Source organism: Procambarus clarkii, chromosome 57, assembly GCF_040958095.1.
Source record: "Procambarus clarkii isolate CNS0578487 chromosome 57, FALCON_Pclarkii_2.0, whole genome shotgun sequence".
Lineage (NCBI taxonomy): Eukaryota > Metazoa > Arthropoda > Malacostraca > Decapoda > Cambaridae > Procambarus > Procambarus clarkii.
In genome coordinates, this window is record NC_091206.1 from 4,283,387 (window position 1) to 4,297,803 (window position 14,417).

The following is a 14,417-nucleotide window of genomic DNA, read 5'->3' on the forward strand; positions in this document are numbered from 1 at the left end:
TAACAATAAACTGAAAATTCACAATAACGTGGAAAAACGGCAAAATATTGCCTAATTCGATGATATTGATTTTAAATCACATAGAGGAAAAAGTGATGATAAACGTAAAAATATTGCTAAATTCGAAGATTTTTCGTACGAAACAAAATGCAAGAAAACTTGCTTAAAATGCAATATTATGCGAAATTCTATGATTTGAAGGCCAAATCACATATCGTGATAATACGTGAAATAGTATCGAAATATTGGTAAAAATGAATATTTTTACGTAATATCAAACTACATTAAAAACGTGAAAAAAGTCACTATTATACCATATTTGAGGATTTTAACTTCAAATCATAGAGCGAGGTTTCGTATTATTTAGATCCAAGAAAAGACATATGACAATGTTGTTTCCAATACAAATGATAAAAACCAATGGAATTAACTAAAATGTTCCTGATTTTCCGTTTATATTACCGATGGAAGATATACACGTAAAACCGCTCTAATCCGGCTGAAACGTCGATATATGCAATAAAACCCGAACTTCTCCCCTTTTCAATATCTTACTCAGTATTTTAACGAAAAACAAATAGATGATTGAAAAGGAAGTATTTAAGGTTATTATCTAATCAATTATGTGTTTGCATCATTTTTTTCGTATATTTAATGAATTATTAACAATAAACTGAAAATTCACAAAAACGTGGAAAAACGGCAAAATATTGCCTAATTCGATGATATTTTGTTTAAATCACATAAAGGAAAAGGAGATAATAAACGTCAAAATATTGCTATATACGATGATTTTTCGTACGAAACAAAATGCAAAAAAACTTGCTTAAAATGCAATATTATGCGAAATTCTGAGATTTGAAGGCCAACTCACATATCGTGATACTACATGAAATAGTATCGAAATATTGGTAAAAATGAATATATTTACGTAATAGCAAACTACATGAAAAACGTGAAAAAAGTCAAAATTTTACCATATTTGAGGATTTTAACTTCAAATCATAGAGCGAGGTTTCGTATTATTTAGATCCAAGAAAAGACATATGACAATGTTGTTTCCAATACAAATGATAAAAACCAATGGAATTAACTAAAATGTTCCTGATTTTCCGTTTATATTACCGATGGAAGATGTACACGTAAAACCGCTCTAATCCGGCTGAAACGTCGATATATGCAATAAAAACCGAACTTCTCCCCTTTTCAATATCTTACTCAGTATTTTAACGAGAAACAAATAGATGATTGAAAACGAAGTATTTAAGGTTATTATGTAATCAATTATGTGTTTGCATCATTTTTATCGTATATTTAATGAATTAATAACAATAAACTGAAAATTCACAAAAACGTGGAAAAAGGGCAAAATATTGCCTAATTCGATGATATTTTGTTAAAATCACATAAAGGAAAAGGAGATAATAAACGTCAAAATATTGCTAAATTCGATGATTTTTCGTACGAAACAAAATGCAAAAAAACTTGCTTAAAATGCAATATTATGCGACATTCTGAGATTTGAAGGCCAACTGACATATCGTGATACTACATGAAATAGTATCGAAATATTGGTAAAAATGAATATATTTACGTAATATCAAACTACATGAAAAACGTGAAAAAAGCCACTATTTTACCATATATGAGGATTTTAACTTCAAATCATAGAGCGAGGTTTCGTATTATTTAGATCCAAGAAAAGACATATGACAATGTTGTTTCCAATACAAATGATAAAAACCAATGTGTTTTCATTAGAATTAACTAAAATGTTCCTGATTTTCCGTTTATATTACCGATGGAAGATGTACACGTAAAACCGCTCTAATCCGGCTGAAACGTCGATATATGCAATAAAACCGAACTTCTCCCCTTTTCAATATCTTACTCAGTATTTTAACGAGAAACAAATAGATGATTGAAAATGAAGTATTTAAGATTATTATCTAATCAATTATGTGTTTGCATCATTTTTATCGTATATTTAATGAATTAATAACAATAAACTGAAAATTCACAAAAACGTGAAAAAACGGCAAAATATTGCCTAATTCGATGATATTTTGTTAATATCACATAAAGGAAAAGGAGATAATAAACGTCAAAATATTGCTAAATTCGATGATTTTTCGTATGAAACAAAATGCAAGAAAACCTGCTTAAAATGCAATATTATGCGACATTCTGAGATTTGAAGGCCAATTCACATATTGTGATACTACATGAAATAGTATCGAAATATTGGTAAAAATGAATATATTTACGTAATATCAAACTACATGAAAAACGTGAAAAAAGTCACTATTTTACCATATTTGATGATTTTAACTTCAAATCATAGAGCGAGGTTTCGTATTATTTAGATCCAAGAAAAGACATATGACAATGTTGTTTCCAATACAAATGATAAAAACCAATATGTTTTCATTAGAATTAACTAAAATGTTCCTGATTTTCCGTTTATATTACCGATGGAAGATATACACGTAAAACCGCTCTAATCCGGCTGAAACGTCGATATATGCAATAAAAACCGAACTTCTCCCCTTTTCAATATCTTACTCAGTATTTTAACGAGAAACAAATAGATGATTGAAAATGAAGTATTTAAGGTTATTATCTAATCAATTATGTGTTTGCATCATTTTTATCGTATATTTAATGAATTAATAACAATAAACTGAAAATTCACAAAAACGTGAAAAAACGGCAAAATATTACCTAATTCGATGATATTATGTTTAAATCACATAAAGGAAAAGGAGATAATAAACGTCAAAATATTGCTAAATTCGATGATTTTTCGCAAGAAACAAAATGCAAGAAAACTTGCTTAAAATGCAATATTATGCGACATTCTGAGATTTGAAGGCCAATTCACATATTGTGATACTACATGAAATAGTGTCGAAATATTGGTAAAATGAATATATTTACGTAATATCAAACTAAATGATTAACGTGAAAAAGTCACTATTTTACCATATATGAGGATTTTAACTTCAAATCATAGAGCGAGGTTTCGTATTATTTAGATCCAAGAAAAGACATATGACAATGTTGTTTCCAATACAAATGATAAAAACCAATGGAATTAACTAAAATGTTCCTGATTTTCCGTTTATATTACCGATGGAAGATATACACGTAAAACCGCTCTAATCCGGCTGAAACGTCGATATATGCAATAAAACCCGAACTTCTCCCCTTTTCAATATCTTACTCAGTATTTTAACGAAAAACAAATAGATGATTGAAAATGAAGTATTTAAGGTTATTATCTAATCAATTATGTGTTTGCATCATTTTTTTCGTATATTTAATGAATTATTAACAATAAACTGAAAATTCACAAAAACGTGGAAAAACGGCAAAATATTGCCTAATTCGATGATATTTTGTTTAAATCACATAAAGGAAAAGGAGATAATAAACGTCAAAATATTGCTATATACGATGATTTTTCGTACGAAACAAAATGCAAAAAAACTTGCTTAAAATGCAATATTATGCGAAATTCTGAGATTTGAAGGCCAACTCACATATCGTGATACTACATGAAATAGTATCGAAATATTGGTAAAAATGAATATATTTACGTAATATCCAACTACATGAAAAACGTGAAAAAAGTCACAATTTTACCATATTTGAGGATTTTAACTTCAAATCATAGAGCGAGGTTTCGTATTATTTAGATCCAAGAAAAGACATATGACAATGTTGTTTCCAATACAAATGATAAAAACCAATGGAATTAACTAAAATGTTCCTGATTTTCCGTTTATATTACCGATGGAAGATGTACACGTAAAACCGCTCTAATCCGGCAGAAACGTCGATATATGCAATAAAACCGAACTTCTCCCCTTTTCAATATCTTACTCAGTATTTTAACGAGAAACAAATAGATGATTGAAAATGAAGTATTTAAGGTTATTATCTAATCAATTATGTGTTTGCATCATTTTTATCGTATATATAATGAATTAATAACAATAAACTGAAAATTCTCAAAAACGTGAAAAAACGGCAAAATATTGCCTAATTCGATGATATTTTGTTAAAATCACATAAAGGAAAAGGAGATAATAAACGTCAAAATATTGCTAAATTCGATGATTTTTCGTACGAAACAAAATGCAAAAAAACTTGCTTAAAATGCAATATTATGCGAAATTCTGAGATTTGAAGGCCAACTGACATATCGTGATACTACATGAAATAGTATCGAAATATTGGTAAAAATGAATATATTTACGTAATATCAAACTACATGAAAAACGTGAAAAAAGTCACTATTTTACCATATTTGATGATTTTAACTTCAAATCATAGAGCGAGGTTTCGTATTATTTAGATCCAAGAAAAGACATATGACAATGTTGTTTCCAATACAAATGATAAAAACCAATATGTTTTCATTAGAATTAACTAAAATGTTCCTGATTTTCCGTTTATATTACCGATGGAAGATATACACGTAAAACCGCTCTAATCCGGCTGAAACGTCGATATATGCAATAAAAACCGAACTTCTCCCCTTTTCAATATCTTACTCAGTATTTTAACGAGAAACAAATAGATGATTGAAAATGAAGTATTTAAGGTTATTATCTAATCAATTATGTGTTTGCATCATTTTTATCGTATATTTAATGAATTAATAACAATAAACTGAAAATTCACAAAAACGTGAAAAAACGGCAAAATATTACCTAATTCGATGATATTATGTTTAAATCACATAAAGGAAAAGGAGATAATAAACGTCAAAATATTGCTAAATTCGATGATTTTTCGCAAGAAACAAAATGCAAGAAAACTTGCTTAAAATGCAATATTATGCGACATTCTTAGATTTGAAGGCCAATTCACATATTGTGATACTACATGAAATAGTGTCGAAATATTGGTAAAATGAATATATTTACGTAATATCAAACTAAATGATTAACGTGAAAATTCACTATTTTACCATATTTGAGGATTTTAACTTTAAATCATAGAGCGAGGTTTCGTATTATTTAGATCCAAGGAAAGACATATGACAATGTTGTTTCCAATAAAAATGATAAAAATCAATATGTTTTCATTAGAAATAACTAAAATGTTCCTGATTTTCCGTTTATATTACCGATGGAAGATGTACACGTAAAACCGCTCTAATCCTGCTGAAACGTCGATATATGCAATAAAAACCGAACTTCTCCCCTTTTCAATATCTTACTCAGTATTTTAACGAGAAACAAATTGATGATTGAAAATGAAGTATTTAAGGCTATTATCTAATCAATTATGTGTTTGCATCATTTTTATCGTATATTTAATGAATTAATAACAATAAACTGAAAATTTACAAAAAACGTTAAAAAACGGCAAAATATTGCCTAATTCGATGATATTTTGTTTAAATCACATAAAGGAAAAGGAGATAATAAACGTCAAAATATTGCTAAATTCGATGATTTTTCGTTCGAAACAAAATGCAAGAAAACTTGCTTAAAATGCAATATTATGCGACATTCTGAGATTTGAAGGCCAAATCACATATTGTGATACTACATGAAATAGTATCGAAATATTAGTAAAAATGAATATATTTACGTAATATCAAACTAAATGATTAACGTGAAAAAGTCACTATTTTACCATATTTGAGGATTTTAACTTCAAATCATAGAGCGAGGTTTCGTATTATTTAGATCCAAGAAAAGACATATGACAATGTTGTTTCCAATACAAATGATAAAAACCAATGGAATTAACTAAAATGTTCCTGATTTTCCGTTTATATTACCGATGGAAGATATACACGTAAAACCGCTCTAATCCGGCTGAAACGTCGATATATGCATTAAAACCCGAACTTCTCCCCTTTTCAATATCTTACTCAGTATTTTAACGAAAAACAAATAGATGATTGGAAATGAAGTATTTAAGGTTATTATCTAATCAATTATGTGTTTGCATCATTTTTTTCGTATATTTAATGAATTATTAACAATAAACTGAAAATTCACAAAAACGTGGAAAAACGGCAAAATATTGCCTAATTCGATGATATTTTGTTTAAATCACATAAAGGAAAAGGAGATAATAAACGTCAAAATATTGCTATATACGATGATTTTTCGTACGAAACAAAATGCAAAAAAACTTGCTTAAAATGCAATATTATGCGAAATTCTGAGATTTGAAGGCCAACTCACATATCGTGATACTACATGAAATAGTAACGAAATATTGGTAAAAATGAATATATTTACGTAATATCAAACTACATGAAAAACGTGAAAAAAGTCACAATTTTACCATATTTGAGGATTTTAACTTCAAATCATAGAGCGAGGTTTCGTATTATTTAGATCCAAGAAAAGACATATGACAATGTTGTTTCCAATACAAATGATAAAAACCAATGGAATTAACTAAAATGTTCCTGATTTTCCGTTTATATTACCGATGGAAGATGTACACGTAAAACCGCTCTAATCCGGCTGAAACGTCGATATATGCAATAAAAACCGAACTTCTCCCCTTTTCAATATCTTACTCAGTATTTTAACGAGAAACAAATAGATGATTGAAAACGAAGTATTTAAGGTTATTATCTAATCAATTATGTGTTTGCATCATTTTTATCGTATATTTAATGAATTAATAACAATAAACTGAAAATTCACAAAAACGTGGAAAAAGGGCAAAATATTGCCTAATTCGATGATATTTTGTTAAAATCACATAAAGGAAAAGGAGATAATAAACGTCAAAATATTGCTAAATTCGATGATTTTTCGTACGAAACAAAATGCAAAAAAACTTGCTTAAAATGCAATATTATGCGAAATTCTGAGATTTGAAGGCCAACTGACATATCGTGATACTACATGAAATAGTATCGAAATATTGGTAAAAATGAAGATATTTACGTAATATCAAACTACATGAAAAACGTGAAAAAAGCCACTATTTTACCATATATGAGGATTTTAACTTCAAATCATAGAGCGAGGTTTCGTATTATTTAGATCCAAGAAAAGACATATGACAATGTTGTTTCCAATACAAATGATAAATACCAATGTGTTTTCATTAGAATTAACTAAAATGTTCCTGATTTTCCGTTTATATTACCGATGGAAGATGTACACGTAAAACCGCTCTAATCCGGCTGAAACGTCGATATATGCAATAAAAACCGAACTTCTCCCCTTTTCAATATCTTACTCAGTATTTTAACGAGAAACAAATAGATGATTGAAAACGAAGTATTTAAGGTTATTATCTAATCAATTATGTGTTTGCATCATTTTTATCGTATATTTAATGAATTAATAACAATAAACTGAAAATTCACAAAAACGTGGAAAAAGGGCAAAATATTGCCTAATTCGATGATATTTTGTTAAAATCACATAAAGGAAAAGGAGATAATAAACGTCAAAATATTGCTAAATTCGATGATTTTTCGTACGAAACAAAATGCAAAAAAACTTGCTTAAAATGCAATATTATGCGACATTCTGAGATTTGAAGGCCAATTCACATATTGTGATACTACATGAAATAGTATCGAAATATTGGTAAAAATGAATATATTTACGTAATATCAAACTAAATGATTAACGTGAAAATTCACTATTTTACCATATTTGAGGATTTTAACTTCAAATCATAGAGCGAGGTTTCGTATTAATTAGATCCAAGAAAAGACATATGACAATGTTGTTTCCAATACAAATGATAAAAACCAATGTGTTTTCATTAGAATTAACTAAAATGTTCCTGATTTTCCGTTTATATTACCGATGGAAGATGTACACGTAAAACCGCTCTAATCCGGCAGAAACGTCGATATATGCAATAAAACCGAACTTCTCCCCTTTTCAATATCTTACTCAGTATTTTAACGAGAAACAAATAGATGATTGAAAATGAAGTATTTAAGGTTATTATCTAATCAATTATGTGTTTGCATCATTTTTATCGTATATATAATGAATTAATAACAATAAACTGAAAATTCTCAAAAACGTGAAAAAACGGCAAAATATTGCCTAATTCGATGATATTTTGTTAAAATCACATAAAGGAAAAGGAGATAATAAACGTCAAAATATTGCTAAATTCGATGATTTTTCGTACGAAACAAAATGCAAAAAAACTTGCTTAAAATGCAATATTATGCGAAATTCTGAGATTTGAAGGCCAACTGACATATCGTGATACTACATGAAATAGTATCGAAATATTGGTAAAAATGAATATATTTACGTAATATCAAACTACATGAAAAACGTGAAAAAAGTCACTATTTTACCATATTTGATGATTTTAACTTCAAATCATAGAGCGAGGTTTCGTATTATTTAGATCCAAGAAAAGACATATGACAATGTTGTTTCCAATACAAATGATAAAAACCAATATGTTTTCATTAGAATTAACTAAAATGTTCCTGATTTTCCGTTTATATTACCGATGGAAGATATACACGTAAAACCGCTCTAATCCGGCTGAAACGTCGATATATGCAATAAAAACCGAACTTCTCCCCTTTTCAATATCTTACTCAGTATTTTAACGAGAAACAAATAGATGATTGAAAATGAAGTATTTAAGGTTATTATCTAATCAATTATGTGTTTGCATCATTTTTATCGTATATTTAATGAATTAATAACAATAAACTGAAAATTCACAAAAACGTGAAAAAACGGCAAAATATTACCTAATTCGATGATATTATGTTTAAATCACATAAAGGAAAAGGAGATAATAAACGTCAAAATATTGCTAAATTCGATGATTTTTCGCAAGAAACAAAATGCAAGAAAACTTGCTTAAAATGCAATATTATGCGACATTCTTAGATTTGAAGGCCAATTCACATATTGTGATACTACATGAAATAGTGTCGAAATATTGGTAAAATGAATATATTTACGTAATATCAAACTAAATGATTAACGTGAAAATTCACTATTTTACCATATTTGAGGATTTTAACTTTAAATCATAGAGCGAGGTTTCGTATTATTTAGATCCAAGGAAAGACATATGACAATGTTGTTTCCAATAAAAATGATAAAAATCAATATGTTTTCATTAGAAATAACTAAAATGTTCCTGATTTTCCGTTTATATTACCGATGGAAGATGTACACGTAAAACCGCTCTAATCCTGCTGAAACGTCGATATATGCAATAAAAACCGAACTTCTCCCCTTTTCAATATCTTACTCAGTATTTTAACGAGAAACAAATTGATGATTGAAAATGAAGTATTTAAGGCTATTATCTAATCAATTATGTGTTTGCATCATTTTTATCGTATATTTAATGAATTAATAACAATAAACTGAAAATTTACAAAAACGTTAAAAAACGGCAAAATATTGCCTAATTCGATGATATTTTGTTTAAATCACATAAAGGAAAAGGAGATAATAAACGTCAAAATATTGCTAAATTCGATGATTTTTCGTTCGAAACAAAATGCAAGAAAACTTGCTTAAAATGCAATATTATGCGACATTCTGAGATTTGAAGGCCAAATCACATATTGTGATACTACATGAAATAGTATCGAAATATTAGTAAAAATGAATATATTTACGTAATATCAAACTAAATGATTAACGTGAAAAAGTCACTATTTTACCATATTTGAGGATTTTAACTTCAAATCATAGAGCGAGGTTTCGTATTATTTAGATCCAAGAAAAGACATATGACAATGTTGTTTCCAATACAAATGATAAAAACCAATGGAATTAACTAAAATGTTCCTGATTTTCCGTTTATATTACCGATGGAAGATATACACGTAAAACCGCTCTAATCCGGCTGAAACGTCGATATATGCATTAAAACCCGAACTTCTCCCCTTTTCAATATCTTACTCAGTATTTTAACGAAAAACAAATAGATGATTGGAAATGAAGTATTTAAGGTTATTATCTAATCAATTATGTGTTTGCATCATTTTTTTCGTATATTTAATGAATTATTAACAATAAACTGAAAATTCACAAAAACGTGGAAAAACGGCAAAATATTGCCTAATTCGATGATATTTTGTTTAAATCACATAAAGGAAAAGGAGATAATAAACGTCAAAATATTGCTATATACGATGATTTTTCGTACGAAACAAAATGCAAAAAAACTTGCTTAAAATGCAATATTATGCGAAATTCTGAGATTTGAAGGCCAACTCACATATCGTGATACTACATGAAATAGTAACGAAATATTGGTAAAAATGAATATATTTACGTAATATCAAACTACATGAAAAACGTGAAAAAAGTCACAATTTTACCATATTTGAGGATTTTAACTTCAAATCATAGAGCGAGGTTTCGTATTATTTAGATCCAAGAAAAGACATATGACAATGTTGTTTCCAATACAAATGATAAAAACCAATGGAATTAACTAAAATGTTCCTGATTTTCCGTTTATATTACCGATGGAAGATGTACACGTAAAACCGCTCTAATCCGGCTGAAACGTCGATATATGCAATAAAAACCGAACTTCTCCCCTTTTCAATATCTTACTCAGTATTTTAACGAGAAACAAATAGATGATTGAAAACGAAGTATTTAAGGTTATTATCTAATCAATTATGTGTTTGCATCATTTTTATCGTATATTTAATGAATTAATAACAATAAACTGAAAATTCACAAAAACGTGGAAAAAGGGCAAAATATTGCCTAATTCGATGATATTTTGTTAAAATCACATAAAGGAAAAGGAGATAATAAACGTCAAAATATTGCTAAATTCGATGATTTTTCGTACGAAACAAAATGCAAAAAAACTTGCTTAAAATGCAATATTATGCGAAATTCTGAGATTTGAAGGCCAACTGACATATCGTGATACTACATGAAATAGTATCGAAATATTGGTAAAAATGAAGATATTTACGTAATATCAAACTACATGAAAAACGTGAAAAAAGCCACTATTTTACCATATATGAGGATTTTAACTTCAAATCATAGAGCGAGGTTTCGTATTATTTAGATCCAAGAAAAGACATATGACAATGTTGTTTCCAATACAAATGATAAAAACCAATGTGTTTTCATTAGAAATAACTAAAATGTTCCTGATTTTAAGTTTATATATCCGATGGAAGATGTACACGTAAAACCGCTCTAATCCGGCTGAAACGTCGATATATGCAATAAAACCGAACTTCTCCCCTTTTCAATATCTTACTCAGTATTTTAACGAGAAACAAATAGATGATTGAAAATGAAGTATTTAAGGTTATTATCTAATCAATTATGTGTTTGCATCATTTTTATCGTATATTTAATGAATTATTAACAATAAACTGAAAATTCACAAAAACGTGGAAAAACGGCAAAATATTGCCTAATTCGATGATATTTTGTTTAAATCACATAAAGGAAAAGGAGATAATAAACGTCAAAATATTGCTATATACGATGATTTTTCGTACGAAACAAAATGCAAAAAAACTTGCTTAAAATGCAATATTATGCGAAATTCTGAGATTTGAAGGCCAACTCACATATCGTGATACTACATGAAATAGTATCGAAATATTGGTAAAAATGAATATATTTACGTAATATCAAACTACATGAAAAACGTGAAAAAAGTCACAATTTTACCATATTTGAGGATTTTAACTTCAAATCATAGAGCGAGGTTTCGTATTATTTAGATCCAAGAAAAGACATATGACAATGTTGTTTCCAATACAAATGATAAAAACCAATGGAATTAACTAAAATGTTCCTGATTTTCCGTTTATATTACCGATGGAAGATGTACACGTAAAACCGCTCTAATCCGGCTGAAACGTCGATATATGCAATAAAAACCGAACTTCTCCCCTTTTCAATATCTTACTCAGTATTTTAACGAGAAACAAATAGATGATTGAAAACGAAGTATTTAAGGTTATTATCTAATCAATTATGTGTTTGCATCATTTTTATCGTATATTTAATGAATTAATAACAATAAACTGAAAATTCACAAAAACGTGGAAAAAGGGCAAAATATTGCCTAATTCGATGATATTTTGTTAAAATCACATAAAGGAAAAGGAGATAATAAACGTCAAAATATTGCTAAATTCGATGATTTTTCATACGAAACAAAATGCAAAAAAACTTGCTTAAAATGCAATATTATGCGACATTCTGAGATTTGAAGGCCAACTGACATATCGTGATACTACATGAAATAGTATCGAAATATTGGTAAAAATGAATATATTTACGTAATATCAAACTAAATGAAAAACGTGAAAAAAGCCACTATTTTACCATATATGAGGATTTTAACTTCAAATCATAGAGCGAGGTTTCGTATTATTTAGATCCAAGAAAAGACATATGACAATGTTGTTTCCAATACAAATGATAAAAACCAATGTGTTTTCATTAGAATTAACTAAAATGTTCCTGATTTTCCGTTTATATTACCGATGGAAGATGTACACGTAAAACCGCTCTAATCCGGCTGAAACGTCGATATATGCAATAAAACCGAACTTCTCCCCTTTTCAATATCTTACTCAGTATTTTAACGAGAAACAAATAGATGATTGAAAATGATGTATTTAAGATTATTATCTAATCAATTATGTGTTTGCATCATTTTTATCGTATATTTAATGAATTAATAACAATAAACTGAAAATTCACAAAAACGTGAAAAAACGGCAAAATATTGCCTAATTCGATGATAATTTGTTAATATCACATAAAGGAAAAGGAGATAATAAACGTCAAAATATTGCTAAATTCGATGATTTTTCGTATGAAACAAAATGCAAGAAAACTTGCTTAAAATGCAATATTATGCGACATTCTGAGAATTGAAGGCCAATTCACATATTGTGATACTACATGAAATAGTATCGAAATATTGGTAAAAATGAATATATTTACGTAATATCAAACTAAATGATTAACGTGAAAATTCACTATTTTACCATATTTGAGGATTTTAACTTTAAATCATAGAGCGAGGTTTCGTATTATTTAGATCCAAGGAAAGACATGACAATGTTGTTTCCAATAAAAATGATAAAAATCAATGTGTTTTCATTAGAAATTTCTAAAATGTTCCTGATTTTCCGTTTATATTACCGATGGAAGATGTACACGTAAAACCGCTCTAATCCTGCTGAAACGTCGATATATGCAATAAAAACCGAACTTCTCCCCTTTTCAATATCTTACTCAGTATTTTAACGAGAAACAAATTGATGATTGAAAATGAAGTATTTAAGGCTATTATCTAATCAATTATGTGTTTGCATCATTTTTATCGTATATTTAATGAATTAATAACAATAAACTGAAAATTTACAAAAACGTTAAAAAACGGTAAAATATTGCCTAATTCGATGATATTTTGTTTAAATCACATAAAGGAAAAGGAGATAATAAACGTCAAAATATTGCTAAATTCGATGATTTTTCGTTCGAAACAAAATGCAAGAAAACTTGCTTAAAATGCAATATTATGCGACATTCTGAGATTTGAAGGCCAAATCACATATTGTGATACTACATGAAATAGTATCGAAATATTGGTAAAAATGAATATATTTACGTAATATCAAACTTAATGATTAACGTGAAAAAGTCACTATTTTACCATATTTGAGGATTTTAACTTCAAATCATAGAGCGAGGTTTCGTATTATTTAGATCCAAGAAAAGACATATGACAATGTTGTTTCCAATACAAATGATAAAAACCAATGGAATTAACTAAAATGTTCCTGATTTTCCGTTTATATTACCGATGGAAGATATACACGTAAAACCGCTCTAATCCGGCTGAAACGTCGATATATGCAATAAAACCCGAACTTCTCCCCTTTTCAATATCTTACTCAGTATTTTAACGAAAAACAAATAGATGATTGAAAACGAAGTATTTAAGGTAATCTAATCAATTATGTGTTTGCATCATTTTTATCGTATATTTAATGAATTAATAACAATAAACTGAAAATTCACAAAAACGTGGAAAAAGGGCAAAATATTGCCTAATTCGATGATATTTTGTTTAAATCACATAAAGGAAAAGGAGATAATAAACGTCAAAATATTGCTAAATTCGATGATTTTTCGTACGAAACAAAATGCAAAAAAACTTGCTTAAAATGCAATATTATGCGACATTCTGAGATTTGAAGGCCAACTGACATATCGTGATAATACATGAAATAGTATCGAAATATTGGTAAAAATGAATATATTTACGTAATATCAAACTACATGAAAAACGTGAAAAAAGCCACTATTTTACCATATATGAGGATTTTAACTTCAAATCATAGAGCGAGGTTTCGTATTATTTAGATCCAAGAAAAGACATATGACAATGTTGTT